Source organism: Aegilops tauschii, chromosome 5 (assembly GCF_002575655.3).
Source record: "Aegilops tauschii subsp. strangulata cultivar AL8/78 chromosome 5, Aet v6.0, whole genome shotgun sequence".
In the NCBI taxonomy this organism is placed as follows: Eukaryota; Viridiplantae; Streptophyta; class Magnoliopsida; order Poales; family Poaceae; genus Aegilops; species Aegilops tauschii.
The window spans coordinates 570,379,065-570,386,157 of NC_053039.3; the positions used below are offsets into that span (position 1 = coordinate 570,379,065).

Genomic DNA, 7,093 nt, shown 5'->3' on the forward strand with positions numbered 1-7,093 from the left:
ACTGCTCCATTAAGAGAGTACGTGTAGCAGTCGTCTTACTTTCTTTATTTTTATTTACTCTGCATATTAGTTTTGTCTTATATCAAACTTCATAAAGTTTGACTATGTTTATAGAAAGAAAACAATATAAAAACTTGCAGTAACACCCCATTAGAATACAAAACGCTGAAATCGTCCTCGGACCACTCTTGTTATAAATGGACCTAGCTAGCGAACTTGCTTCGTCTTCCAGCCTCTCATAATCTGCACGCTAGTTCATCAATTCGACCATCCAGCCTCCTTCAGAAGAAACCCATCTATACAAGCGTAGGAGCCGACCATCGGGGCTGAGATCAAAGCATACTCTGAGGGCGGAGTTTCTCAAGCCCCTACATCTATATAAGCAAGCATATCCATCGTTCTGAAGCGCGCAAGAGCATCGTCGATGTGATATATAGGTACGTGAGGCCTGGGCTATGTACGTATATACTATGCTGTTCGTTCATTAGTCCTCTACCCTTGTACAAGGGGTGTGTTCTTACCTCTTACCCCTTCATTCGTTTCATCTAGATAGCTGGCTGTATATTACCTCTAGTCCTTTCTTCTCATTCATGTATATGCAGTTGTGACATGATAAAAGAAAACCCACACCAGAGGTAGTCGATATGACGATGGTCAATGGCAACCATCAGGACAGGTCTAAAGCAAGAGATTCAAAATTTCAGGAAGTTCATATGAGGTCATCGAATGTTCATAGACGACTCTCAATGAAGTTGCTCTTGGTATATCCAGGTCACCGACGGCTCTTGTCGAGAGTCGTCTAAGATATATCACATGCTTTCATTGCGATCTTTCTATGGCTCATCAAAGACGGCCGGGGACTCCAGTATAGATGTACTCATGACAAATGGGTTGCAGGTTCAATAGGTGATTTTAATTGGTTCAGGTGTTATAATAAAGCAATTCATGTAGAACCGTCTATGATCTAGAGCATTTATTTTACAAATATCAAGAAAAAAACATTTTTTTAGCTTGAAACAGTTCTGAAAACTTTATAGAGGTACAAAAATTAAAAAATTGTTAAAAACATCACAAGTGATAAGTATTGTAACTAAACTATCTCCAACTCAAAATAAAAACTAAACTATCTACTTTGTCATTTTTGCACAGGACACAAAATTGCTTGTTCTTTTACCATTTTGGATGAAAGTTTTATTAAGTAGTTTAGTATAAGACTCTTAAGAGGTTTACTAAGCATGAAAATATTAGTTATTATTTTCAGACAGTATTGAGTTTTCATCTGTGATGCACCGGATGACCTATCTGTTATACGAAGGATTTTTTATCTTAAATTTGGAATGATAGAAAATTTTAAGAAAAAGGTGATTTCATTGGCTCAAAATGGAGCGTCAAGAGGATACAAACACAATGAGCACACCTAGTCTCCGCATATCAAGGATGCAGACCGCGAACACTAACGCACACACACAAGAACACGCCAGCAAATAGCAAAGTCATATATGACCAAAGCTATGCATATGCGAGTAAAAACCCCAAAGCAATCACATCCACAATCAGCAAACTACAACTATGACTAGTCACATGCATGGATCATGTAGGAATCTTTTGCTCGATCGATGATGTGATTAATGCAGGGCTATCAATGACGAGTTTACTACCATTGCAGTGCAGTGCCAGATTAGATCGACTACGCAGCCGCACCAAGTTGGCCCATCCATTGACCAGCGGGCTGGGAAAACCTCTTCACACAAAGTCGATAATAATCAACCAATGAGGCGCCAGCAGCCAGTCAAGTCACACGATGTGCACCCTCCAGTGCCACCAGGGTTCATCGGTAAGTCGATTGCGACTCTCTTCGACGTCCAAATTGTAATTCTTGCAGCTTTTATGTATATATCTATATGTATGCATGCATTTTCACTTTTGTAGAAAAAAAACAAGCTAGATAGAGCGGGCCACAGAGCCCTTGCTCAATCTTACAACCCACACGAGCTGGACCGGGAGGTTGCAACGAACACCAATATGCTATCAACCATATGTGAAGTTTGATCAAATTAATACGTTTTCCTGTGTGTTGTTCTTCCTTCCGGTTATGCTTTCATTCATTGAGTTTGACCTATCAGCCTAATCCATAGTATTTCCAAGATATTCTCCAAGCAAATATGATGGCGTGGATAGTCTTCTCTAAGAGTCAAATTGTTTTCATCCGGAAGTGATATATCCATCATTATTTCCTTCAGGTTCAAGGCTTAATCGAGGATTTAATTTGCAAAAAAGCGGAAACCGTGTCTTTTCCTCATAGTAGACATATCCAAGGCCTTCGACCCAGTAAACTGATGCTACCTACTCTATGTGCTGCAGTCCCTAGGGTTTGGCCAGAAATTGCGAGGTTGGATCTCCATGTTGGTGTCCCTCCCACGTGCTCCTCAACAGAGAGGCAGCTCCCCCCACCCACGGACCCACCCCACCTCGCCCCCTCTTTCCCAAGCAAGGGGGCTCCAGCAGAGACCCACTGTATAATTTATAAATAAATATATTTCTAATCCAACGAGAATTCACATAAATATTCAGGGTGGCATGCCGTGAATTTTCTATATATGTAGATTATCATAAATGTGTGTTTTTTTAGAACAGGCACAAGAACAATTTATTTGATACCCAGGCAGATCATAGTAATCCTACAGCTTAATTTGTATATACATTTATATTCTTATGATCTGAACATATATTTTTTATTTCAGAAAAGCTTGGGGTATCGGATGGAATATGCCTCATAGCAGTGACGTGCACACTGGCCAGCTGTCTCGTCAATTTCCAAGTGTCTCGATTAAGCGATGATGGTTTTACCAACAAAGAATATAGTGAGTTGGTAACCGGCACAATGGAGGTTGCCATCTGCGGCCCATATATAGTTGTGAAATCGCACGAGTTCATGCCCAAATGGACGCCGGCTATGCTTGCGCCATTGAAGTCATGGATCACATGCGGTCCTAATGTCCAGATTTTCAGAGACACAGTCATTCTTGTGCTCATAGCTTACGTGATATTAGTGGACATCAGCTTGAGCTTCGTCTGGCTCGCCATCTTTCCAGTCATAGCTCTTGTTTTCATACGAGCGCTGCACCTCAAGTTCAATCGGCGTACAGGGGGCAGCAGTCGTAAAGTTAATCAAGGATCTTCTCTCGTCGTCGAGACTAAAATGACAACCATGGAGGTTGGGATCATAGTGGTGATGACACTGGGGGCGCTATTGGGTATGGACCAGCTTCCCGACCATGCAGCTGCCCGATTCACCATCTCACAGTTCCTCCTGTTCCTAAGCTGCACGGTGGCGGCATTGACGCGCATGGTGATGAAGCTACCAGCTGGCGCCTCTCCGGGCATAGCACTGGCGACGGAGATGCTCCACAAGACCCTGCTTCTCCTCCTGCTGGCGACGGCGCACACGGCAGCCGCAGAGTGGCTGGGCGAGGATGCTGTTCTGCTATGCTTGCCGGAGGTCATTCCTGTGCTTCTCTGGTTCAGCCTCCACCTCGACCGTAAACCAGGCAGCAGCTCCATCATCAGCGTCAACAAGTTGAAACCATACAGAAATAGGCTCATCTTCCTCGGTGCAATGGTGGTAGCTCCTCCTTTTGCTTACCTGGCCAACTCCATGGATGAAGTTGGGCTCTCCGGCTGGTCTACGACATTCCAGGTGTCATGCGGCGTCTCAGGGATTCTGACCTACTACCTTGTGTTCATGCTAAGTCACTGGCCGAAGAAACAAGTAGCAGATGCTGGCAAGGATGGTGGGGCTTCCGGTATGCTCAAATTATGGGCATACGCTTTACTCATAGCGGCGGCTGCGTCCCTACTGCTCAAGTGTCTGGTTTCTGCCAGGCTTGGTCTGCAACTACCACTGCATGAAACGGTTATGTATGTTAGTAATGTTTTGGGTTTTAACTACTCAAATTAGTATATATATCAAATGTTGTGTTGTGTTTGTAAAATACACGGTGCTGTATGTGTGTACATACGTACATACATATATGGCGGCATGTATGTGTGTCAGTTTGCATGTTAATACTGGGGTCTTGGGTGCACACGGATCAATTAGCTAGTTAGTTAGTTGTGAAGGAACAAACTAGTGATGCATGTGTGCTTGCTAGCACTACCTAGTACTTGTACATGTTGCATGTGCGCGACTAGTATAGTTGGAAAGAGAGAGAGAAAGAGAGAGAGTTAGCTACCTGGATTGCTAAGCTAGTTATGTATACATTGTGTGATATTTGAAGACTGTATATACAATTAATTGGCAGTTTGTAACTTATTATAGCAAGAAGAAAACACACTATCCTTGCCTCCTTTAATTGTTTTTTTAAGTATTGACCGTAGAACCATTGTTCTATGGTATTTTCATATATTAAAAACAGCATAATATTTACAAAGGTAGCAAAAAAGAAAATTACAGGTTTGACCAATTCCTTTCTTTGGAAACATCAAAAACTGCCGGAACTGGTAGTGCTAAACTAGAAGATAGACCTCAGTCCAACTCCAGATAATTGGAATATAACTTGTCTTACTCTATGGCTCATGATCCTGAGATCCTGTTTCAACAAAAGCTTCCATGTGAGAAGGTTGGGTCTTATATTATGAAAAACCAGATTGTTCCTCTGCATCCAAATATTCCACCAGCCCATTTCAATAGCTATTTCTGGAGGCAAAGCAGTAGCAACAAGTTGAATATCAGTGATAACAGAAGTACTTCGTCTTCTGTTGGCTATAATGGAATCCCGGCAGAGGAGGGCAAAGGTGCAATCCCAAAATGGACGCATAGTTCTCTCTTCATAGTGAGTGTTGCATAGAACACAGGACTAGGAAGGGAGCTAAAAGGATTTCCCCTGAAGTAGATTTCTGGTGTTCAATATGTTACGAAGCGAAATCCAGAAGAATATTTTGTATCTCAGAATGGGTGCACTCTTCCATAACTTCCTAAAAACAAGGACTCCAACTCTCAAGGTTGTATACATTTTAATAAGACTAAAATTCTGAGAATTCCAAGAGTAACTCCATCTTTCTTTGTCCTCAGAAAGAGTGTTGTACTGCACGAACTCTTGTAAGAGCTAGAGTTGTGCCTCTCCGACGTGCGACTGACGCAATCTTCAAATTGTGTGGCTACCTGCAGCTTTGGTGGCCGCTTAGCCGCCCCCAGGACCGGGACGTCATCACCACCCTCCTCTCCGATCTCCGCTCGATGGCGCTCCGCGTGGCTCCCCCGCTGCCGCCTCCTCCTCCTGAGCCTGACTAGACCGCCTGGCGGCTGTATGGCGTGTGTGTTTTGGGTTTAGGGCTTGTTGTGCTGTGCCCTCAGCATTGACCCTTTCTTGTACCTTTTGTTCATGTGGACTTTCGTGTGTGTGTGCGTGGTTTTGTGTTGGACCTTGTTGGATGCTTGTGGTACGGTTGGCTTTATAATATAAAGCGGGGTGAAAGCCTTTTTCAGTAAGAGCTAGAGTTGTAGGTGAGCTCGAATTTAAAGAGGTACGTGAAAGAGTTCTTCCAAACGAGGGGAGCTGAGAGCCTCCTTGAGTGAGATTTTCTCATTAGTAGCAAAGCAGTACAACTCACGAAATTTATTTATGAGTGCATTATCACTCCACTTGTCACACCAGAACAGAATGGTGTTACCTTTGCCCAACATGACAGAAAGCAGCAGATTTGAAACCAGACATTAACTTCAGGGTCTTCTTCCACCAAAAAGAGTCAATCACCCCCGTCATTAGATGATCCATTAGAGTAGTAAATCTCCCAAATTAGCTGGACACTGGGCAAATCTAGTTGATTAAAGAATTTAAGCAAATGCTTAATCAAGAGGGGTTCATTATTGGTAGTACACCCCTAGACCACCAAGGTCTTTAGCTAGAAAAACTTTGTCCCAAGCAATCAAGGAAGGCCCTCTTTATTCCATGTCATACTTTCTCTAGAAGCAATTCCTTCAGTATTTCTTGATCTGCTCAACTACAGTCATAGGGGGCTCCAAGGAACACATGAAGAAGGTTGGAATACTAGTGAAAACAGATTTAACTAACCAAAGCCCCCCATAGGACAAAAAAGTTGAGCAGCCAGACGGCCTCAATTCTCTGCACGAGAGAGATATAATCCTTCACTTAAGGTCTAGAAAGGCAGAGAGGAAGCGCTGCTAGGTGCATGTAAACCCCCCTAAACACAACCCAAAATAGAGGTATGATACTGATACTTCATAGTGCATGAGCAAATTCTGTGAGTGTTGGAGTTGAACTAGGCAAGCAGGTAGGGCAGGAATGGTGGGATCAACATATTGAATGGTTGGGAAATCATGGGAAGGAACACTATCAATGGGAGTTCTGACTAGTTCATTTGCCATAACATCATTAAAAATTGATTGAAGCAAATCTGTAGCTAGCACAAAATTGAGTGGAGATAGGGTATCTCAGTGCCCTACTCCCTTTTGCATGGAAATTGTTTGTCTGGGATACAATTTAGAACAATTGTTCTATGATATTTTCATATATTAAAAACAAGATAATATGCACAAATGTAAGGGGGGGGGGGAGTTTCAGGTTCAACCAATTCCTTTCTTTGGAAACATAAAAAATTGCAGGAACTAGAAGTGCTAAACTGGAAGATGGACCTCAATCCATCTCTGGATAATTCGAAAGTAACTTGTCTTATTCTATGACTCATGATCCTGAGATCCTGTTTCAACAAAAGCTTCCATGTGAGAAGGTTGGGTTTGATATTATAAAAAATCAGATGGTTCATCTTCATCCAAATATTCCAGCAGTCCATAACTAAAATGGCAATAGCAATTCTTGGAGGTAAAGCAGTAGCATCAAGTTGAACATCACTGACCACTAATATCGGTGGTTTTGTGTTGGATTTAGTTATACTAAGAGCATCTACAGCTGGGCGCCTCAAACCCCTCTCAAACGCCCGGGCGAACGGCCTGGTCATTGACCGGTCACAAAACATTAACCCACCCGGGCGCCTCAAACCGGCCTCAAACGCCCAGGCAGTCCGGCGCCCCTCATATCCAGCCCAAATATGGGGTGGATATGGAGCGGCCCGGGCA

At 43.0% G+C, this 7,093-nt stretch overlaps 1 non-coding gene across 3 annotated transcripts; it reads left to right on the forward strand.

Moving 5' to 3' along the window:
- Nucleotides 1–203: 203 nt before the first annotated feature.
- LOC109748360 (uncharacterized) lies at nucleotides 204–4,447 on the forward strand. 3 transcript variants are annotated; one of them, XR_012183493.1, is made up of 3 exons: nucleotides 204–437; nucleotides 1,672–1,834; nucleotides 2,742–4,447. It is a non-coding gene; the product is annotated as an uncharacterized protein (transcript). The 3 variants fall into 3 exon arrangements; XR_012183492.1 differs by having other exon boundaries at nucleotides 205–437; nucleotides 1,667–1,834; XR_006664790.2 differs by lacking the exon at nucleotides 204–437 and adding an exon at nucleotides 455–906 and having other exon boundaries at nucleotides 1,667–1,834.
- Nucleotides 4,448–7,093: the final 2,646 nt, after the last annotated feature.